Raw genomic sequence first — 24,410 nt, 5'->3', positions numbered from 1 at the left:
GTGATTGGAACTCTTCTACAACTTTTGTAGGATTGTTGAGAGGCTTTAGCAAATTACTGGAGCAAGCAGATATCTGGAAGTGGAAAAGTGCATTGCAAGTGCATTATCCTATTGCAATGCTCTGAAATTGGTCAATTACGAAGTTCGAAGGTGGGAAATGGTAAATGAAACTGCCCTACATATTCTAAAGGGTTTGGATAAGTTTCTGATTAAGTTAGAGAGTGATTGGATGGCTAAAAGCAAGAAAGTGCATTGCTGTGGCTTTCTCTCGAATTTTTGCATTGTGTACCGGTACAACATCAATGCTGTACCGGTACAGCAAGCAGCAGTTGCAGCAACTGCGTGGCAGCAGGGAGAATTTGGTCATTTCACTACCTAAGCTTATCTACAAGCTCCCTGCTCGACCCCTGATGTTCAGATAAACATGCTGGAGTTCTGAAAAAGCTTCTCCCACCTTCTCCCTCTTTCTCTCTCTAGGGTTTTTCTCTCTCTACGAGAAAGTCGCCGATTCGCGTCGATTTCGCGTTCCGCTTGATGTTTGCTGACCTGGAGACTTGAAGGAAGCTCTTGGAACGTGGGGAGGTGGTGTTTCACTGAGTTTTTCGTGAGTATATTATTAGAGAAGCTGAATTTCAGCTGTCGAAAGGTATATGGCTTAAAATCTCTCTAGTTTCAGATTTAGTATCGGATTTTGAATCGTTTTGATTCTTTTGCTCCTAGCTGAATTAAAAGAGAATTTCAGCAGTAGAAAAAGGTGATTTGGCTGTGATTTATATGCCTTTCGTTCAGGGAAAAGTTCCTTTAAAGCTTGATAAAGATAACTAGTGAGTTATGACTCTATTTCGGGATTATATGAAGTCGAATTGGGTAAATTGATACTGTTTGGAATGATGTCTTCGCAGCAGGTTTCCGAAGTAAATTGAGTTTATTTGGTGATCTTGGGGACTGGTTTTGAGGGTGTTCTAACCTGAGGTAAGCTGGAATTTCAAGTAGAAACCTAATTTCACAAAGATGCGACTATAGTAGCTTGTATATAAGTTTATTGATGTCGTTTTGGTGTTGTTCGCAGCGAGAGCGCAACCGACCTTTGGATCATCTTTGGTTGACATCAAAGAGCCTTTAGAGGCTAAACTTGAGGTATTAAACTGAACACCAAACAGGGAATTAAGCCACAATTTAGTATAATTGAGGAATTGCCGAAATTAGACTTGTAGTCGTAATTTCAATACGGTTTTTATTGTTAATTCGCAGCGGGCTTAAGACCCAATTGTGATGCATTTCAGGACACATTTAAGTCGGTTTTAAGATGAACATTGGGAGCCTTTACTGGAAGTGAAGTGTCAATCTGAGAAGCTGGAATACCCGGATCGCTTAGCTACATGAACTCGACAAAAGACGTCGTTTATCGGTGGGTCTGACCTTCACGAAATGGTTGAATTTCTTCTATGTCTCTTTTGACATCTGAGTTGAAGTTTGTACATATTCAGGTGAATATATGTATAGTTCAAGGCGTCGAGACATTCATTAATGAGTAGATCATATCGGATATGATAGCATTTCTAAATAGTAATGGAAAACTTATGATTGGTTCTCGTTACATAGCCACTTGTCGGATTACTATGCATGCATGATATTAGTAGCTTGTATAAGCAATTTCACTTGATATCATTCAAGTGGATATAATGGTAAGATCACGAATGTACCAGTTAACTTGGTTGAATGACAAAGAGATTGATGTACTTAAGATTGAGCTATGTAATGTTATATAGCGAGTATAATGGCTAAACTCTGAAAGGCATTTGTTTGCATATGCATTTAATTGTAAAATGAATGGCATAGAGATCATGTGAAGAGTATCCGATCACTTATCTCACTTGCTTGCATTATCCTATTAGTTTCTACTTCACATGATGGATTCATATTATAGTATATGTTCTAGTAAGTTACTAGAATTTCATGTGATGGCATAACTTGAATAATTATTCAATTGAATATAATCTAGTAAATAACTAGATTTGGATATGATGACATACTTGGATGATCAAGTAGAGGTTTATATTGGACTACAGGATATGTACCATGAGTCTTTGAATATGACATTAGTAAACCACTTTCCTTATGTGTAAGGAGTAGTGAGAGATTTGAGTGACTGACCAGGTATAGCCTGATAGAGTCACTAGTATGATGTAAAGTTTAAACTTGTCAAGTTAAACTAGCTATTGATAGAATCATGTCAACAAGTGTTGATAGTGACTTATGATTGGGCACTACAGTATCGACTTTGGGTCGAGTTGAGATTCCATGTTTGAGACATGATGTAGTTGGAATATTTGTGCCATGGATGACAGCTTGCATGCCATTACGCTCTTTCGTACACGCTTGCGGGGGTCGCGCCCCCCTAGCCCCGCACTCCGGAGTGGCTTGAGATTCCATGTCAGAGACATGATGTTGTTGTGATATTTGTACCTTGGACTACGGTTTACACTTGCGGGATCGCTTCCCCCCAAGCCAGCACTCCCGAGTAGCCTAGCGACAGTTGTTCGCTCATGTACGAAGTGAGAGCCGAAGTGGAATGCCGTGGGGAGTGTACACTACCACGGGGCTATTAGGCACGGCGCGGCTTTGAACTTACCTTGCGTAAGTCTGTTGGAAAATTGGGTTATGATAAGTGCTTTACCCTTAGCTGGATATAGTAGTAAAGCTACTTTATGTCTTTGGTCAAGTGAACTTATTGATGAACATATTAGAAAGTTGATATTTAAAGTGACAAATAACTTAGAAGTTGACCTCATGAGTGGTTAGCAACATAATGACATTATGTTTCTTTCTTGATAATGTAGATGGTAATTACATGATTCTATCTGTAATTTCGGTAATCATGAATTATTTTACATGCAGTCTGGTATATGTTTCGTTAAATTGTCAATCAATATGAATGATAGAATTTATCATAACAACTGATACCTGCAGTCTATCGATATTTATTTATTATTGAGCAATAGCATGAGTAGTTACTTTTATACCTGTTACATTTACTTGCTTATTGCATTAACTGCATTTACTCGCTTATTGTTTGCTACCTACTCATGCCACAGTTGACCTAGTGGTGTACTTCGCCACTCTCGGCGGCTTACCCACTGGGAACTATTGTTTAATAGTTCTCACGCCCTCTTTGTTGTTGTTTTTACAGAGCCTTCCACAGCGGGAAAGGCTAGGGTTCTTGGCGAGGGGTCTGCGACTAGCTAGAGCCTTTTTGGATGTGTACTAGACGACCTCCATCAGTTTATGTAGTTTAGTACAGAGTTGTATTTTAAGTCTTTGTAAATTGTACTTTGTTCTTATTTATTGTATTAAGGTTTTGAATTGTCTAAGTTTAAACTTTTAAGTCTTGCTCTGATTACCTATTTAGAATTGTATGCTTTTATTATTTTGATTGTAGACGCCTGGTGTATGCTTGAGTTGAGATGTACACGGCGGGTCTGTGCACGCAACCGGATATGCTTCCGCTGGTATCCGGGCGTGACAAGTAACAGCAATGAGCAGCTATGAACTACGATCTATCAATGCCTTAATCCAATGTAATGCATGCATGGAACTCATAGTAAGAAGGCTGGCTATCATACTACCATGCTTAACAACGAAATAATTCATCCGATTACCCAATCTCTCGGCGAACGCAAGGTTCGCTCACAGTCTCACGTCTCTAAGTCTCATAGGGGAGGTGGCTAGCTATTTACCTACCCCGAGACCGCCTGCGGACACTACACTGGTCCCCGAGAGCTTTCCATCTCGGCAGAAGGGATTTCGCGTTCGGAAACCGGTCCTTGCCTGAGAGACCGGTCCCCGGGAGACCGGTCCTTGTCCGAGAGACCGGTTCCCGAGAGTTGGATTTTTGTGACTTAGCCAAATTTCGGCTATTTTCGCTGGGCCAACGTTCGGGGACCGGTCCTTCGCTACCAGGGACCGGTCTCACCAAGGACCCCCGCAGCCCAACCTGATGGAACCGGTCCCTCCATGCCAGGGACACGTCCCCGAGAGCATTTCTGCTCCAGTGCAGATTTTGCACTGGTGCTCTCGTGGACCCTTCCTTAATGCACTTTATGCATTATAATAACCTTCAGACTTTCCGAAGCTTACACACTCGACGAGTAGTCGACTCCAATCGAAGTCTAATCCTCGAATTTCGAGGATTCACTTCCTTACCAAGTCCACTTGTAATCTTTTACTTTTCCACACATACTATTTTTCTAGGAGTAAGTTTAAGTTAGATCAATCGAGTCTGTATGCCCTCAAGCGCACTCGTCCCTTGTACTATTTTGCAAGTTAATTCCAATACATAAAAGCATTCGACTCTTCAGCCGACCCAAAGCACAGCGTATTCCATACACTCGGCTCATGCAGCCGAACCGAATCTATAGTAGAAGATTCTGAACTCCGCTGATACGTTCTCTCATCAGCCGAATCGCTTGATCCAGTCGATGGGCGCAAACTTCAAAGGTCATCATTCACAGCCGTTCCGCATCCCTACACTCTTTCCCGAGAGAGATCTTTGACCGGGTCAAGGATCAAGGCATTCGGCTCCTAACACCTCCAAACTGCAGGTTTTGGGGTACTAGGTACCGGGACCAGAGAAGGGGTACCGGAACCGCGTCGCGTGACCGAGAGGGGTGCTCTCGGGTTTGAGCTCTGCGAGGCAGAGTACCGGTCTGCATCGCGCAAGTACCGGTACTAGACTTGGTACCGGTACTGCATCCCGCGGGTACTAGTACCCTGCGCGTTGTTCGCTTGGCAGAGGCTCGGGTTTGCACGTTTAGCTGCGAGGTATCGGTACTCCAGCTCGCGTACCGGTACGCAGTGCAGTTCACAGATTGCATGTTTTTTAGAAGTCTTTTTTGAATTGTAGCAATTCTATAAATAACCCCACACCCTTTGCTAGGGTCTTTTGTGCTGGAACTAGAGAGGAGAAGAGGTAAGCTTCCTCTTCCTTTTCTCTTTGATTTTTTCCTCTCTTTTGCTTGAGATTTCAAGGTTTGATCTCCTCTCTTTTGCTTCTTGTTCATGTAGGTTGCTATTTGGACCATGGAGAAGCCTTGAAGTGAAGGATTTGAGCTTGTTTAAGGATAGATCTTCAACCCTAATACCTTTCTAACTAGGTTTGGAGCTTCAAAAAAGGTTAGTAGCTTTGATCTTCCTTTTGGATCATGCTTTGTTGGATTTTTGGAGATGAAAACTTAGTTTTGGAAACTAGGGTTTTATTTTGGGAATTTTCTTGCTAGGGCCTTAGGGGCTAAATTGTTGGTTCTAATGCCTTCCTTTAAGTTGGATTAGAAGTATTTCTAGCTCTCATTTGGAGATTGGAAGAGTTCTTCACCATATAAGGTAAATTTCTACCTATTTATGGGTTAGATTTTGTGAATCTTGTGGGGTGTTCGTTCGAAACCCCTAACCCTCTTAGAATCTTTGTTAGGGAGCTAGGAGACTAGTGGGCATCCTCGTTCGCACAAATAAAGGGGATTCGAGGGGTATCCGGTGGGTTTGATCTCACCGAAATGGGTGAACTCCCCTATATTATATTCTTTATTGTAAAATAAAAAATCATGCATAATCATGCTAGATAGAGCACAAATGAATTTTTGAATGCTTAAAATACCTATGCTATGTATCATGCTTTACAATCTCTATGTAGTAGAGAGACAAGTATATAGTAAACTTGCATGTTAATGGCACCCTTTATCTATGATTGGAATCATGTTTCATTTAGTGAAATTGACAAATTATATATACTCTTGGACATAGAACTCATACTTCACATAATGAACAATAACGTCATATAGTGACACTTGACTTAGTAAATAGTTAAACCTTTACTTGTTGACATAGAGATAGACCGTTGGGTCATTAGCATTTATACCATATTTTAGATATGATGACAGTGGACTTGGGATGGATATTATGCTTGCTTGCTATTGTCACGCCCGGGTACCAGCGGAAGCATATCCGGTACGTGCACAGACCCGCCATACACCTGCAGTATATAAGGCGTCTACAAGCAACAAGTCGATAGGAAGTAAAACAAAAAGTCCTATCCTGATATCAGAGCAAAGTACAAGTCGAAATACAACGAGTATCCAATCCCAGTCAAAATACAAAAAGTATACAAACCAAGATCTCAGCAAAAAGGAGAAGTAACACCACTATAATCTCATCCCCGAAAGTAAAAATATACATCACAGGTATACAAAAATAGGTACAATGGTGGTTTCTCTATACAAAGGGACATCACCCTCGGCCGTAGCCCGAGTAACAAGGTGATCGACTAGCACGCTCCTAGTAGTCCCTAGCTAGGCGCGACTCCCTTGCCACGATCCCTAGCCTCTCCTGTAAATGGCTCTGTAAAAACAACCACCAAAAGGGCGTGAGAACTATTAACAATAGTTCCCAGTGGGTAAGCCGCCAGCCTCGGCGAATTACACCACTAGGCTCAAGATGTACTAAATGAAAGCAAAAACAATAATTGCATGATTTATAAGCATGATGCTAATAAGTAATAAACATGTAATCAACATGTAATAGCTTTCTACAGTAATGAACCATTTGCATAAAAGAGATATAACAACTTCTGTAATCATGAACATAGACATGAGTATAAGCACGAACATAAAAGTGACTACTGTACACTTTAAGTAATAAACATTCATTACTGTCCTTTTTCATTTAGTACTTTCCTTTCATTCACAGGGACCTATCCAAGGTAGTCCAGCTTGCGCCGCGCCTAATGACCCCGTGGTAGTAAACACTCCTCACGGCAATCCACTTCGGCACCCAATCCCGCACGGGCGAGCAACTGTCGCGTAGGCCAACTCCGGAGTGCCGGCTTGTAGGGAGCGACCCTCACAAGCGTGTGCGAATAAGCACAATGGCAAGCAAGCATATTTCACTGTCCACATGTCTCAATTCTCATGTTTTCATTTGCAATGTTCTCGCTCTCGATCCTTTGATCGGCATTTCAGTATAACAAATATTAACAACAACTAGAATCCACTAGTTTAGTAAGCATGCAGGAGTAATGCTAATTTACATATGGCATTAGAATCTTTCACTATCATGGCACTATCAACATAGGCACAAGCATGTCATAGTTCTCTACTTCAGAGTCAAGAGAATGTCATTGTTCTCTACTTGTAATCAAGCGAGTAAAAAGAGAATGTCATTGTTCTCTACGTTTCATAAGCATAATAACGTGTCTCATTGTTATTCAACTAAACCAAACAGGAATATGAATACATTTAGGCGTGAGGATTCTCTACTTCATAGAGATTCTATGTCAATATAGTAAATGTTATGATGACGAATTCTCAAGCCCTTTAGCTATCACATAAGCACACAACTAACACATTTCTATAATACATATAGAACATAGAGGAGCTTCACTTGCTCTGGTTAGGTCCGACCCACCTATTACTAAGCTCCAAGCAGTCCAAAAGAGGTCCCAAAATCGTCTTAACGAAGCCCCAATGCTGCTGAAAAACAAACATCACACCGTGTCAAAAAGACGACCGAAATGTCCGATTTCGGCCTAATTTGCACTTAGTACAAAGTAACCCCTTAACTCCCAGTTTTGGGCTAGTGTAATACCTCAAGATAAGTCTCCAAGAGCTCTCACAAGTCAGCTCACGACGATCCAAGGCTCGTTCGCACTCTCGCTGCGAACAACATCGAGACGGCATCAATATCAACATATATAGCAAATATAGTCGGAATCTTGCGAATTCAGTTTTCTAACTGAAATTCCTGCTTACCTCAGGTTAGAATACCTTCCAAATCAGCTTCTAAGAGTACGAATTCAGCTCAATGAAGCTCGAAGACCTGCTGCGAAGAAAAATCCCCAATTTGCATCAATTATGCAATTAAACTTCGTATCGTTCCGAATTCGCATCATAAATACGCATTACTTTATTCAAGTAGCAAATCAGCTTATCCCTGGGCTAAATCACAGCTACTTAAGTCATCTTTAATGTTAAAAAAAACAGCCTCTAATTCATTGGTAGCAAAGAAAGCCAACACGACTCCAAATTCGAGACTAAACCAAAATTTCGAGAGAAATCAAGTTAGTTACCTCTCTAAAGCTGAGAGTTAGCTTCCCTGGCAGTAACCTCACAGCAAACACAATAAAACCCTTCTTTCCCACGTTCCAAAGACTTCCCTTGAGTCGTCTAACCAGCGAGAGTCGAGCGCGGCGCGAAATCGGCGCGAAACGGCGACTTTTATCTAGAGAGAGAAAAATCCTAGAGAGAGAAAGAGAGAATGGTGCAAGGTTGCTTCTCTGGTCTCCAGCAACCTCCACTGAGCCCCAGGAGTCGTGCTGGACTGAAATAGATAGGATCAAAGTGTGAAATTACCAAAATAGCCCTGCTGCCATGTTTTCCCATTGTGTACCGGTACACCATAATGGCTGTACCGGTACACCAAGCAGAAAAGGCTGATTTCGCCCAATCAATGCACTTTCTCACTTTTAGCATTCCAATCAATCTCTAACTTGTCCAAAAAACTTGTCGAAGTCCTTTAGAACATGTAGGATAGTTCCACAACTCATTCCACACACTCGGACTCCGCAATTTGCTAGAGTCAGTGTATTACAGCTATTGTACTCATTCGCACATGCTTGTGAGGGTTGCTCCCCACAAGCCGGCACTCCGGAGATAGCCAATGCGACACAAGCTCGCCCGTGCAGGATTGGGCGTCAAAATGGAATACCGTGGGGGAGGCTCATTCCTATAGTGGGAATGTTGACGACCACAGGGCCATTAGGCACGGCGCAAGCCGGATTACACTTGTGTAGGTCCTAGTTGATTAGAACAATGATAAACAAAAATGAAAAGTCGACATCATACTAGTTAGTGCATACTAGTTGTACATACTCATTCATGTTAAATAGCACTTATACATGTGAAACTTCACGTTAAAGTAGAGGCAAAGTAGTTAGTAGATTCCATTTCATGCTAATTATCGATGTTGTTTATTTCAGTTATACATATACTACTTATGCCTCCCTGACCTAGTGGTGTATTTCGCTGATGTCGGCGGCTTACCCACTGAAAACTATTGACTAATAGTTCTCATTCCCATTGTATTGTTATTTTTGTTACAAAGCCTTCCATGCTGGGAGAGGCTAGGGACCGCGGCAAGGGAGTTGCCTCTAGCTAGACAGATCGGTGGTTGTATTATGTGGTCATCTCTCTTTTTGGTTTTAGTTGTGGAGAGATGTTTTGTACCCTATGTATAGAGACCACCATTTTTGTATCTAGTGCTATGTTTTTGGATCTCAGTTGTATGTTTTACTTCATGGATTATGATAGTTGATTAGTTCTTTTATATTTCCACTTGTTATTAGAATTTAGTTGTATTCGTGCCCTGATATCACACTAGATGCTTATTTTCTCTTGCTCTATTTACTGCATTGTTGTAGACGCCTTATATGTTGTAAGCATATGGTGGGTCTGGACACCCACCGAGCGGTCTTCCGTTGGGTCCCGGGGTGTAACACACTGAACTTTAGCAAATTGTAAGGTTCTAGTGTTAGAATATTAATTTGAACTATTCCTGGTATTATTCTTGAGGATCGTTGACGGTGTTCCGACCTATTACTCGCGTCTTGAGGAGAGAGGGTTGGTACTTAGCACCTAAACCTCCAAACTGCAGGTTTTGGGGTCCTGGTTACCGTTACCATGGAAGGGGTACCGGAACCGCACCACGTGACCGAGAGGTGTGCTCTCGGGTTTAAGCTCTGCGTGGCAGAGTACCGGTACTGCATCGCCCGAGTACCGGTACTGGACCTGGTACCCGTACTACATTGCGTGGGTACCGATACCCTGTGTAATTTCTCACTTAATCGAGGCTCGGGTTTGCGCGTGCAGCTGCGTGGTACCGGTACTCTATCCCGTGTACCAGTATGCAGTTCAGAGTGCAGTCTGCACGTTTTTTAGGAGTCTTTTTGAGATTGTAGTATTTCTATAAATAAACCTCCACACCTTTGAGGGGGATTTTTGTGCTGCAACCAGAGAGGAGAAGAGGTAGGATTCCTTTTCATTTTCCTTTTTCTTTTTTCCTCTTTTTTGCTTTGGATTTTGAGGTTGATCTCTCCACTTTGCTTCCCTTTGCATGTTGGTGGCCTTCTGTCACGCCCCGGGACCCGGCATAAGCCTGCCCGGTGCGTGCTCAGATCCGCCATATATCTACACATATAAGGCGTCTACAACAATAGCGAATAAATAAACAAAAAACGGAGAGTATCTAGAGATATCAGAGCAGTATACAGCTAGGTTCTACTAACAAATAGAATCAACAGAAACAAAATCATTACAGTAAGAAGTAAACTTAATACAACATAAATCTCAAGATACAAGTATGGGGTGGTCTCTACAAAATGGTACAAGTCTCTCTCAACCTCCCCAAAACAAAACTCAAAAGAGAGGTGGACCACTAATCGCCGAACCCCTCACAAGCTAACTCGAGGCGATACCTTTCCCGCAATCCCGAGCCTCTTCCGGAGTGGAAGGCTTTGAAAGAAATCATAAAACAGGGGGCGTGAGAACTATAATTTATAGTTCCCAATAGGCAATTACTGACCTGAGCAAAATGCACCACTAGGCCCAAAACATAAGCAGATATGGATAATAATAACTGCGGAAAAGAAAGCATATAATAAAAGCCATACTACTATGCCACAAATATACATGATATGAACATGGAGTACATCTACTCTATCATGATCCAATATGCCAAAACATGTCTAGTATGCTCTATCACGGCACCCAAGTACACTAAAATGCAATAAGCAATACTACTAAGTATACTACATGTCCAAGTGTCCAATACATATCTAGTATGCACTATCATAGAGACCAAGTATACTATATGTCCCAATATCCATTGAATCCAACTACGATTTACTATCAAGTACTGATTATTACATAAACGACTCCGTGTCGATTTTTATTTTCAATTAAGGACCTATCCAAGGTAGTCCAGCTTGTGCCGCCTAGCTGCCGGTGGTAGTACCAACATTCCCCCTCGAGGAACGGGACTGTCCCACACGACCCTACAGGCGCCTTGCCGCCTAGCTGCCCGTGGTAGCACATCATCCCAAGCTGGAATAAGGCTGTCCCACGCGACCCTACAGGCGTCTCAATCCCGCACGCGCGAACTGCGTGGCAAAAAGGCCAACTCCGGAGTGCCGGCTTGTAAGGAGCGACCCTCACAAGCATGTGCGAATGAGCACAAATGGCAAGCAAGCAAAGTCATCGTCTCAACGATCCAGTCATCATGGCTCTACCATGGAAATAATCGCTAGCAATTCATAGGTCTAATTCAATGTCCCAAGTGAAGGTTTAACCATTCATTATGTCCAATGCCCCTTTATGGCATTATATCACATTATGCCAAAATCTTGTTCCAACGTTAATGTCACTTTATAACATTAGGTTTACCAAGTCCACACATAATCCAAGCCTAATGCCCCTTTATGACATTAGCTTACTATACTAATTTCAAGCCTAATATCTCTTTATGACATTAGCTTACCATAACATGCATCACTCAAGTCTAATGCAACTTTATGATATTAACTGATCATCTATGCCAAGCACGAGTTTTAAATCCAAGAGTATATAATACTTGTCATATTCACTAGATGCAACACGATCCAAAGCCACAAATAAGAATGCTATCCATAGGGCTAAGCCCAACACGAAAACTCTCTACTACATAGAGGTCCAACATGCATTGTATATAACATGTGCATTTATACTTGTCATATTCACTGGATGCAACACGATCCAAAGCCACAATTAAGAATGCTATTTATAGGGCCAAGCCCAATATGCAAACTCTCTACTACATAGAGATCCAAAAATACATTATACATAACATGTGCATTTTAAGTATTCTAAAATTCACAAATAATCTATCTTGCATGAATATGCATGTATCTTCATTTTACAATAAGTAAAAACCATTATAGGGATGATTTATCCCGTTTTGGTGAGGCCAAACCCACCAAGTCTCCTCGCAACTCTTCGTTTGCGCCGACGAAGGTGTCCACAAGCCTCCTAACTCCCTAAAGGTTAAACTAGGAGTGTTACACAAACGTTACGAACAACGAATAGGTTAAACATTAACAAACTCAACAAAAGGACCAAAACTCACCTATAGAGTAGAAATCCCCTCACAAGCTCCAAATGGGAGCTAGAACCCTTCCAATCCCACCTAGAGGAAGGCTCTAATCCAAGAAATCAAGCTTCAAAAGCCCTAAATCCAAAACCCCCAAAATAAACCCTAAGTTTTCCATTTCTAGGATTTCTATACAAAAATCATGAAAATCATGATCTAGAGAGGGGAAACAAGCAACTAACCTCAAGAGAAGCTCCAAACACGGCTTGGGATGAGCTAGGGTTGAAGACCTTTCCTCCAACTAGCTCCAAAACCAAGCTCCAAGCTACTTCCATAGTGAAATTCACACTAAGAAGCAAAAAGAGGGAATAAATCATCAAAAATCTGAACAAAAGAAGAAAAATCAAAGAGACGGTTTAGATGGCCTCCCTACCTTCTCCTCCTCTGGTCTCAAGCTCAGGGAACTCCAAAGGGGCGTGAGGTGCTTTATAGATAAGCAACAATTACAAAAACACCCTCCTAGAACAAGCAGTCTGCGGACTGCATTGTGTACTGGTACACGAGAAAATGTACCGGTACAAAACCCTGAACCCGCAAACCCGAGGCTCGGGTTCACAGAAAACAGCCAAGTGTTCCGGTACACTTCCGATGCTGTAACGGTATTCCGGTACAACTTCAATGTTGTACCGGTACACAGCCCTGCTGAGGCAACCCGAGAGCAGCCTAAGTCCTCCACTTCGGCGACCTTAGCACTACTATAAATACCATAATTCTCGGGATACGAGTTATAGGTCGGAACACTGTCAACGACCCTCCAGAATATCTGAAAAAAAAACTCAGATCACAGATCAAACATTCGAACCTTGCAATTTGCAAAAGTCCAGTGTGCTACACCTTCCCACCATTGGAAAAGCCTTGGAGCAAGGATTGGAGCTTGTTTCAGGATAGAACTTTAACCCTAACACCTTTCTAACTAGGTTTGGAGCTTCAAGAGAGGATAGCAGCCTTGATCTTCTCTTTGAATCAAGTTTTGGTGGATTTTTGGGATGAAAACCTAGATATGAGAAATCTAGAATTTTTTCTAGGGGTTTTTTATTTGTAGTTTTTGAGATTAAATTGATGGGTGTAGAACTTTCTTTTAGGTTGGATTAGAAGTATTCTAGCTTTCATTTGAAGTTTGGAAGAGTTCTACACCATATAAGGTAAATTTTGACCTCTTTATGGGTTAGTTAAAGATGTATTTGTGGGGTGTTCGTTCGAAACCCCTAACCCTCTTAGAATTTTTGTTTGGGAGTGTAAGATATTGAATCCCCATCATGATAAACCATTTTTGATCAAAGTGACCAAAGCGTGGCAAGAGAGATGCTTGGACATGTTCCATTTAACATTCCAAATATGTTGGAAGGGTTAAAGTTGAACTCCAAGTGAGATAAATGAGTACTAGCATTGCTCGGCACGAAATAGAAGTCGAACAAGTGCTAAACTGCATTCTGAATATTTTGTTACCAGTTAAACATTGGACTTGTACCGGTATCATGTAGGCAGCCGAGAGCAGCAGCTCTCGGGTTTTGAGTATTTTTGGCTGTTAAACGGTGACAACCCTGGTTAGTACCGGTACCAGTACTGTACCCGAGAAGGTAGCTCTCGGGTTTGGCTACTGCGTAATCGTGGAATCGGTGACAAAATCCCTTGTACAGGTACCAAGTGCAGAAAACTGCAGAATGCAGTATGTTGCAAATGGCAATTATTGAGGGACTTTTCTGCAATTGTGGCAGTCTATAAATAGACCCCACCTCCCTCTCTTGTGTTTACAGCCAGAGAACACCTCCCTTAGCCTTTCTTTCTTTTCTCTCTCTAGAAGCTCTCAAGGGTGGAGATCAAAGAGGAGGGATCGGTGGAGATCGAAGCAAGGAAGTGGATTTCGTCTTCTACATCTTCTTCCTTGGCTTGGAGAGGCTTGTAGAGAGGTAAGCTCTTGGAGCTTTAATGATAGATTTCTAGGGTTGATGTTTTATGCTCTAGAAATGATTTTAGTAGAACCTTTGGATACTAGATAGATGTTTATTGCTTGAATCGAGAGGTTTTATGGTCGATTCTTGCAAGATTAAATATCTAGGGTTCCGAAAGAGGGTTTTGAAAATAAAGACCTAAAGTAGGGATTGATCTCCTTTATACATATTTGCTAGGTAGTCAAGCGCGTTGGTGAACTCGGTTCGGCGATCCGACGAGTTGGCGCGAAGATATTAAAGAAAAGCCTATTTTTTGCTTCGTTTGCCGCAGTCGAGAGCGATAGGCGGCGGAAAGTTCTGAAAGTTGGAATCTAGCTTCGTGATATCACCAGAAGGTGGGGGGTGTCCATCCCAAAGCAGTCGAGCTTCTTCCTATGTCCGAGTCGTTTTATTATAGCATATGTTCATATCTTGTTAGCATGCATTATAGGTTATGTTAAGTAGTTGTACTTCAATTCCGTGCATGTTTTCATTGTAGAAATCATATAGTGAGTTTAGCACTTGATTTAGTAGACACATAATGATTGGGTCTTGACATGGATTCCTATAGTGCCAAAGAACAAAAGATGGACTTGGACATGTAAATGAACTCAAAGAGTGGCATTTGGACTAGTGTAGTAGAGACACTGTGACATGAACTTAGGATAGATAATGATCTCCTAAGTAGTGGCATGTAAACTAAAGAGTGGCATTTGGATTAGTGTAGTTGGAACACTTATAGCTTGATACATGAACTTAGGAATAAAGATGATTCCTAAGTAATAGCATGTGAATTAGTGCAAGAAGTACTAACTATGCTCGAGTGAGAGGATTGGATCGTACTCACATAGTCTGTGTAACCTTGGCGTGGTCGCTCCACCCCAAGTAGTGAGCTCAGAAGTAGATGTCGCGTTTGGGTAACACGATTACCCAGCAGGCGGTCTTGAGCGTGTGTGTGTAGAGCAGGGCCTACCCACCGGCGAGATTTGAGATGTGAGTTTGGGCGTAACCTTTTGGTTAGCCGAGATGAGATTAGATATGAGACATAGTACTTGATAGTAGGTTTTATTACTATGTAGATATTTTCTTTATATCATGTATAGCATGCAGATTGAGACATAGTTTCATGTTAGTAGAGTACATATCTATGTTCATGCATTCATTCTGCTTGTTGAGGCATAGTAGCATATTGTAGTTTTCGTTACTATGTACTAGCTTATTTTCATATCTATCTATCTATCTACTTATGTCTGCTTAGACCTAGTGGGAGGATCGGCAGAGTCGGCGGCCGAACCCACTGGAAACTATATTTATATAGTTCTCACCCCACTTTATTGCAGGGCCGAGTACGAGCGGACTGGGCGAGGACCGCGGTAAGGGCATAGCGCCCTGGTAGTTAAACAGCTTTCCTTTATGCATTAGTACACCTTGTATAGATGAGAGATCTTGATGTATATGTATTTTGGATAGTTGTGGATGAACATGTATACATTTTGGAGATGAATAATGTAAACTCGATGTATATATTGAATGAAATTGTAATAGCTAGTTCTATCTCTCTTTTGTTGATTGCTTGTTATTACATGTATTTGTTCTTGCTTAGATCATGCGTATGGTTAATGTTTCCTCAGCAACCATTTACATCCATGATCTTGTTGTTGTTAGCCTTGGGCCAACAGGGGAGGCTCTGTCCGTTCGGCGTCTGATCGACGTGCCCGAACCGACCAAATAGGGCGGTCGCGAGGCGTGACAGGGAGCTAGGAGACTTGTGGACAACTCCGTTCGCGCAAACGAAGGGGTTGCAAGGGGATCCGGTGGGTTTGACCTCACCGAAATGGGTGAACTCCCTCTATGTTATCTTTTATGGTTTAAAAATAGAAAATCATGCATATTCATGCTAGATAGAGCATAATGAAATTTTAGAATGCTTAAAATGCATATATTATGTATCATGTTGTATGGCCCCTATGTAGTAGGGAGAGAATTGCTTAGCAAGTTTGCATGTGGAATAGCATTCTCATATTATGTTAGAAACCATATGACATTTAATGATATGACAATCTTTTACTTGCTTATGAACAATGGACATGTGCTAATCATAGAAAACAACAATATCATAAAGAGGCATTGGATTTAGTGAACGGTTAAACTTTTACACTATGACAGAGAACTAGACCTTTGGGTTGCTAGTATTTATTCCATATTTGGGACATGACGACTGTTTACTTGAGATGGTGATTATGCTTACTTGCCATTTGTGCTCATTCGCACATGCTTGTGAGGATCGCTCCCCACAAGCCGGCACTTCGGAGTTGGCCTATGCTTTTTTGCCGGATTGGGTGCCTACTGGGCCGGCAAGGGATAGGCTCATTCCTAGAGTGGGAATGTTGGACTACCACGGGCAATTAGGCGGCACAAGCCGGACTACACTTGTGTAGGTCCTTAATTGGAATTGAAAAATGACATTTAACAAATAAGTGACAATTACTACTTGATAGTAGGTATCGGTTGGACATATTGTACACTTGTTGGACATACTTGTTGCATATTAGTATACTTGTTAGACATGCTTGGTGCATAGTAGTATATTTATTGGATATGTTTAGAGCATATTAGTATACACATTGGATATACTCATTCATGATAGAATAGTAGCATCACTTGATGAACATCATACTAATTTGAGGCATAGTAGTATAGCAAAATTCTACTGGTTAAATTTACTTGTTGTCATTCCAATTTCCTTTTTCTACTTTTGCCTCTATAACCTAGTGGTGTATTTCGTTGATGTCGGCGGCTTACCCACTGGGAACTATTAATTAATAGTTTTCATGCCCTATGTGTTGTTGTTTTTGTTACAAGCCTTCCACGCCGGGAGAGGCTAGGGACCATGGCAAGGGAGTTGCCTCTAGCTAGATAGTTGGTGATTGCTCTAGGTGGTCATCTCTCTTTTTGGTTTTAGTTGGAGAGAGAGAGACTTTTGTGTCCTATGTGTAGAGACCACTATTTTTGTAATATACAGAAAATTCGGAAAATAAAGATGTCGAACTTTAGTCAAATTGACCAAAGTGCGAGGACGGTACACTTCGGAAAATCCGAAGGTGTTAAAATGATTAAAAGCGAGTTACGGGAGGTTTTCGAGAGCTATAGAATCAAAATCTGCATTCTGCAGTTTTGAGCTCTCGGGGACCGGTCCCTGGTGGGAGAGACCGGTCCCCGAACGCGTATGAAATGAGACAGCTGAAAAATCGGCTAAGTCCTGAGAAATCAGCTCTCGGGAATCGGTCCCTGCCTGAGAGACCGGTCCCCGAGAGACCGGTCCCCCAAGGAGAGACCGGATGCATCGCGCGCAGCAGCTCTGGCTGCGCTGGGACGACCTTCGGGAACCGGTCCCTGATGGAGAGACCGGTCCCCGCCTGCGCGAACTGCCCAGTTCGGGCAGTGTATTAAAGTGAAAGTTGACGGGTTTATTAGCAATTATGCAACCCAATAGCTATGTTATGAGGGCTAATTAGATTTTCTCTCACTCTCACCCTCTCACACACTCTCTTCTCTCCCTCTCTTTCTCTAGAAGGCAGAGGAGAAGAAGAAGAAAGAAAGAAAGGAAGGAAAAGAAGGAAAAGAAAGGTGAAGAAAAAGATCAAGAGGTGAAGCAACTTCATTTTCTTCCTCTCTAGTGCAAGTTAGGGAAAGCTTTGAGGTAAGCTTCAACCCTAATCATGCTAAAACCCTATTATGAGAGCCAAATGACCTAGAAATGATTTTTAAGGAGCTTTTAGAGTATGTGAAGCTTTTCTTTTGCTTTCTTTGAGATCAAGACTATGGATTTGGTGTTGGAGGTAAAGCTTGAAGAAGAGCTTGACCCCCCTCATGGTTAAATCCAAACTAGGGTTGGAATGAGCTAGGAATGGTTTAGATGAACTCTTTAGAGTGTATTGAAGCTACTTTCGCTTCCCAATGAGATCAAACCCTAGGTTTGATATATGTATTTGAGCTAGGGCACCAAATTGGGGCTTTTGCTCATGGGAATTTCTAAGTGCAATTGACCCTCTATTAACCTAATTGGGGGTATTTCCGACGCGTTGGTGCGCTCGGATTAACGTTACGAAAAGTCTATAGAAAGATATGGGCAAAATAGCCTAAGTTGGCTTTGTTTTGCCGCAGGCGAAGAACGAGAGCCTATAAATCTCAAGAAAATCGTCGGAGCACCTAAATAGACCTACGAGGTGCGTGGTGCTTCTCAAACTCATTGAACTTCTCTCTATGCCTAATGTGTCATTCATTTGAGCATGTATATATTGCATGCATTTTAGGGTAAAGTAATGATGAAAATGTAATGATGCATAATTGTGAGTACAACTTGCATAATATGATGAATGAGAATTATGTAAACGTCGAAAACCCTATGTGTATGCATGAGAGAAAAGTGAGCACCCAAAATGAGCAAAAGAACAGAATGACACAATGACGTAGATCGAGTGGCTTTCGATAAAGTTAACGTGAAATGACACTAGAGATAGTGTGAGGTAAAAAACCAATGTAATGTAAAGAATGATGAAAATGACAATGCTTAAAGTTTAAGTAATGTGGGAAGTAAAGAACATGAAGTGCTAGAGATAGCCAAAAATAAAGAATTGTAAAGAATGTGTTCGTATGAGTTTGCAACAAAAAGTGATGAAAGAATACTAGAGCTAGTGTAAAGTCAAGATTGAACTTATAAATCCTTTGAGTTAAGGATATGATCATACTTGCTATGAGTTCTGTGCTCGAGGGCGGTCGCTCCCCCTCGGGCGATGCGCTCCGGAGTTATACATCACGGGTTGGAGTAAACCCGAAGGATGGTCCTAGCGGGTGAGTTCCTGCAATGATGGACTTAATGTGAAGCAAGTTAATGTGGCGAAACCCCCGGGTTAGCCTTGAGATTAAAGAATAAAGAATAAAGAACAAAGAGCAAAGAACAAAGAACAAAGAGTAACGTGAAAAGAACAAAGAATTTGCATAATCTGCATTTATTTAATGTTGAGCATATTTCTGCTTTATTGTTCAGGCATATTAGCATCATGTATAGATTGGTTACTATATGCAGCTTATTCTTTCTATTATGCCTGAGTTAGCCCTAGTGGGAAAGTCGGTGATGTTGAGGCCGAACCCACTGGGAACTTTGTTGTAGTTCTCACCCCACTATTCCCACAGAGCCGGGACCGAGCGAGCCGGCGAGCGACCGAGGTAAAGGTATCGCGCCCTAGACAGAGGCCACCAGAGTTGAGTTGGGTTTCATTTTGTAGTAAAGTACCCTATGTTCATCTTTTGTATTTGATCGTAAATAATGTTGAGAAAAGAATGTAATGTGTATTTTGAGGCAATTGTGATGTAAGAAAGAAATGATAAAATGAAATGTAAGGAATTCGAAAATGAACAAGATGAATGCAATGTATATGATCAAAAATGAATCATAGTACAAGTGAATGTTTAGTTTTTCTTTCTTTCACTAATGGCTATTGCTTACTCTCGTGTAAGCTGTTTGTGTATGTTTCCCCTAGAGCATTTCTCTATTGATGAAAATGTACATGTGATGAGCTTTGGGCGGATAGGGAAAACTCTGTCCGTTCGGCGTCTGTTTGACGTGCTCGGGTCGGGCCAAATTGGTATCGGTCCCGGGGTGTGACAATTTTTATATCTAGTACCTTGTTTTATGGATCTCAGTTGTATGTATTTATTTTATGATTTATGCTAGTTGTTTAGCTCTGTATATTCTACTTGTCATTAGAAACTAGATGTTGTATGCTCTGATACTGCACTAGATGTTTTATCTTTCTTACTTCTTTTACTATTGTTGTAGACGCCTTATATGTTATAGGTATATGGCTGGTCTGAATACGCACCGGGCGGGCTTCTGCTGGGTCCCGGGGCATGACACGGGGCGTGACATAATGTAATCTTTCCGCAATCCCAAACGAAGCCTTGGGCTTTTGCTACTGTTGTTGCTGTTGTTGTTGTTGTTGTTGTTGTTTTGTAACAACCCTGTTATGCACAGGTAAGTACCATGCAAGTAAGGCAAGTTGAGTAGATTTTTATTTTTATTTTTTTCTTTTTTCTTTATTGGAAATATATGAATTAGATACTTTGCTTGTTGGAGACAGAACTCTTGTTTTACCATGTTTCATTGTCGGTGGAGAGAGGCGATAGTTAGATTGCCCTTAGAATTAAAATGCTTTAGATGCTAATTAAATACAAAGAAATAAGGCGACTAAAAAGAAGACTATTGTAGACTATTTTATCTGTATAAAGGATTAATGGGTTACAGAACTAGATCAATTAGAAACTAATTGGGCCAAAATTAACTAATAAATAGTCATCTCCTATCTCCTTAGGTCTCCCATGTGTATCCCACCTATATCCTATCAAATTTTTTTTTTTTTTCACTTTCTGAAACAAAGCAGATATTTACAAATTTGACACTTATTGGTTGTGTATGAGGTACGTATCCATATCCAATATGTATTTGATACCGCCACAGCATGTAAACCATGCATCCTACTAATTGGCGAAAAAATCAGAATTAGTAGTCTTCATGATAGAGTTTACAGTTCAGGTTCAATAATTTAAGGTAGATTTTTCCTCGCTAAATTTGTAGCAACTTCATATCTTCTTTATTTACATTAGTTGGTTTGAGTTCAATAATGCCTATTGTTGAAAATTCTGAACTAATTTATGGCGGAAATTACATAGATTTTGCGTACTTTATTAATGCAGAATTAACATTGTAGTTACATACGGATATGATCTCGACTTCTTTTCCAAACTCAATCTGCCAAAAATTGTCTCAATCATTAGCACGTTCTTTTTGTCAGGAAATTAATCTTTCTTGTTGCGAAAACAACTATCAAAGTCAATCGCAGCATGCCACCCAAATCCCTAGGGGTTTTTATGACGCCTTAAAGTAAATTGGAGAGAGAATTTCTGTAGCGAGATAATTTTAATTTTTTCGTTCTAATTTTTTATGTAATTTGTGGCTAGTCCATCATGTATTTATCGACTATATGGGAGATACCAGACAGTACTTAACAATGCATCACAAACTATTTGAAAAATTGGCCTATACCATCATTGACCTTACCTTATACAAAAATGTTCTATTTTTTCTCTCTGCTACACTATTTTACTGCAGAGTATAAGAAATTGTCAACTGCTTGTGTATTCCTTTTTCCTCGCACAATTTTTTGAACCAATTTAATAAATACTCTCTCTCGACCTCTGTCAGTGCACAGAACTTTTGATGTCCTTTATATTTGTTTCTCAAACTCTATTAAGAAGCGTTTGAAATAATCCAATGTTTCTAAAAGGTGAGACAACCGATATACTAAAGTCACTATATAAAAAAAATGCTTGTAGAGGCGGCTGTATAGAGATGGTTGATACAACGGCCTCAACTTTATAATGATAGAGGTGGTTTAGCAGTGGTTTTAAACAACCGCCTCCAAATCTGCTAGGAAAAAAAACACAAAGTCTACCTAAACGTTAAATCCCTAAGCCCCAAACCTAATCATCCCATCTCCTCTTCCTTTTTCCATATTCACGCGCTTCTCCATTTTGCAGCGTCAACCCCCCACCCCCTCTCCTCTCCCTCTCCCTCTCCCTCTCCCTCTCCCTTTTCTCTTTTCCTCTCCTCTTCCTGGTACAAAATCCTAACCCTAGCTCCTCTTGTTGGTCTCTTTCTCGTGATCGAGCAGAGAAGCTTGTAGAAGAGAAATGACAAACAATTATAGTCGTAGACCTCTATCGTGACCCCTGACAAGATCTCTATAGAGTGGAGCAAGAGCTTCGTCAAAGCTCTACAGTTTTATCTTTTTATACCCTAAATCTTTTATATGATAAAGAAAAAGAATATTCGTGATATCTACATTAGATCTTTTTTCATTATCTTCATCTTCCCCCCCGCTCTTTTTTTTTTTTTTTTTTTTTNTAGTAATAGTAATGAAAACTTTTGTTAATTAATTTATAAATTATTAAATAAATTATACATAATATTTTTTAATTCGAAATAAAATACGTAGTAGCCGGTTTAAGCTCAAGCACAAAAAAGCGGGCTTATCTTGGGGTCTCCGTACGTACACTCTTCTTCGCACGCTCGCTCAAAACGTTAAAAAAAAAATAAATAAAAAAAAAGGAAAAAACCACTCGCACAAAACTTTTTGCCCTAGCTTCCCGCCCCTGCCCCCGCCCCTGCCCCCGCCCCCATCCTTTCCCCTCCACCCTTCCCTTCCGGCCGCTCGCCGATCGCCATCAGAAGCCCCCGCAGGGCCACACGCCGCTCGACATAGACTCCTCGCCCCGGGCCGCGCCATCGGAACGCCCCGCGAGGCCGAGCTTTGCCATCGGAAGTACGGAACCACCCCGGCAGCGCGTCGCTCGCCACCGGAACCTCCCGCGAGGCCGAGCGCTGCTAACCATCGGAAGTTTGGAGACACCCCGGCCGCGCGCCGCTCGCAGCTCGCCATTGGAACCCCCCGCGTGGCCGCGCACCACTCGCAATCTGCTTCCGAGTTCCGCTGTTCCGCTGCCGCACGCCCACTTCATCTGGTACAAAACTACAAATTCATATTTTCCATGACTATGAGTGGAGTTAATATTTGCTATTATCTGCATGTTAAGTGCCAAATTTTCAGAATCCTAGCAATATTATTTTTTTCTCCCTAGTTAATTTTGATTTCTATTTATAACAGTTTTCTCTTATATATATATTGTTGATATTATTGCTGTTGTGTTTTTCATTCACCCAAAGCATCCTTCTCTTCCTGTAAACTCCAGATTTCCATATTAGTGCTAATTAAGTTGTTGTTACATACTTACATCCATTAATTTGTCTGAAGACTCAGAACCAATGGAGTGGGGTTAATTATCTTTTATTTGTTTACTGCTTAGACTTTAGATATGTTAGTATGCACTATGCAGAGTGCAAGCTTTATCTTGTATTTAATTTCCCAACTATGCTTGTATGTGAACGTTGTATGTTTTGTATTTAAATATGGACTATCTTAATCTCTTTCTTGCTTGATTATTTACATATTGTGGGGCATAACATAGTTTGCTATTATTTTTTTTACTTAATCTGCTTAATTTTGTAGCTATTTATTTTTATATTCTTATGAATTATGAGTATATTTATGCTAATAGCACAAATCTAGAGGGAAAAAACATAATTTAATAGCTGAATTTTTAATTGGTGAACGTATAATATCCGTATAAATCACGAATCCGAATAATTGGCGAATCCCTTTTTTAGCCGTATTTTTCAACGAATTTTAAAATTAGGATATGAATTTTATTCATATTATACCCGTGCCGAATTTTTGCCGAATCCGAATTAACTAACTATGGTTGAAATTGGGCCAATTTTATAAGCAGATAAGAGATTCAACCTGATTTTTCATGTAATATGCAATGCATTGGTGTAAGTTTTGCTCTAAATAGAAAAATTGTTGTTGCAATGATTTTGTTGTGCTAAAATTTGGATGATGTGCTTAAAATTTAGAAAATTTCTCCTTTTGTGTAGAACTTATAGTATCTTCCTCAATGAAACCCTTCCTATGTTCAAACAGTGTTGGAAATTATTCATGTAGATAAATATGTGCTTAACAAAAAATAATTTGCTGTCTGTAGGAACTAAAGAACCCGAGACTTCAGCTTTACTCTGCTGCAAAGTACTACGATAAGTCTTACCTTCGCACACTGAATAGTAGCAGATGTAAGAAATCTTCTTTGGTTGGCTCCTTTTGTGATGCTTTTTATTTATTTATTTGATCTTTTATTCATTTATGTACTACTTAGTTTGAATTTCTATAGTTATTGAGTGGAATGCTTTCAAAGAACCCTATTTAGTTTGCATATCTAGTGACTAGAGGGTAAAAATTTCTTTTTCTCAACTTCCATACTGCAATGGCAGGTAGTTTGTCTATGTTAGACATGTATGAAGTATCTTAGAAGGTTTATATCATCTTAAATGACTGCATACTTTTATATTTTTATGCTTTTTCTGTGTTAAAATATAGAGATGATTTTTCCCTGTTTTCGCAAACGAGTTGGAATCTTTTCATGTAGGAAAGATATTTTTCTGTTCTCAAAGTTTGAATTCTTCATTGCTTACAATTTAGTTTTGTTCAGGCATATTGACATCTTCTACAACACCTTTTAGAGATCTTAGGGATCGTTTCAACATAATTTCGGTGAGGTTGGTGTCATCTTCTACAGGTACAT

At 40.6% G+C, this 24,410-nt stretch overlaps 1 protein-coding gene and 2 long non-coding RNA genes across 10 annotated transcripts in view; 2 read left to right on the top strand and 1 right to left on the bottom strand.

Annotated features, from left to right (window-relative positions):
- LOC109706831 lies at positions 432-1,392 on the top strand. 4 transcript variants are annotated; one of them, XR_002215330.1, is made up of 4 exons: positions 432-646; positions 906-972; positions 1,070-1,137; positions 1,284-1,392. It is a non-coding gene; the product is annotated as an uncharacterized LOC109706831 (long non-coding RNA). The 4 variants fall into 4 exon arrangements; XR_002215328.1 differs by having other exon boundaries at positions 903-972; XR_002215327.1 differs by lacking the exon at positions 432-646 and having other exon boundaries at positions 683-972.
- Positions 7,247-7,839, bottom strand: LOC109706798. The gene is made up of 3 exons (XR_002215318.1): positions 7,800-7,839; positions 7,636-7,703; positions 7,247-7,520 (listed from the first exon to the last, which is right to left on the bottom strand). It is a non-coding gene; the product is annotated as an uncharacterized LOC109706798 (long non-coding RNA).
- The window catches only part of LOC109703689 (small RNA degrading nuclease 1-like), a 31,963-nt gene continuing 29,914 nt past the window's right edge, over positions 22,362-24,410 (top strand). For 4 of the 5 annotated variants that reach the window (XM_020224430.1, XM_020224424.1, XM_020224412.1 and 1 more), the window contains exons 1-3: positions 22,362-22,736; positions 23,817-23,901; positions 24,318-24,404. The gene's annotated coding sequence lies outside the window, so the exon portion shown is untranslated. The remainder of the gene's footprint in view (positions 22,737-23,816; positions 23,902-24,317; positions 24,405-24,410) is intronic. The other variant, XM_020224444.1, reaches the window with a different exon arrangement.

Source organism: Ananas comosus, linkage group 2 (genome assembly GCF_001540865.1).
Source record: "Ananas comosus cultivar F153 linkage group 2, ASM154086v1, whole genome shotgun sequence".
In the NCBI taxonomy this organism is placed as follows: Eukaryota; Viridiplantae; Streptophyta; class Magnoliopsida; order Poales; family Bromeliaceae; genus Ananas; species Ananas comosus.
This window is presented reverse-complemented; position numbering and strand designations above follow the sequence as displayed.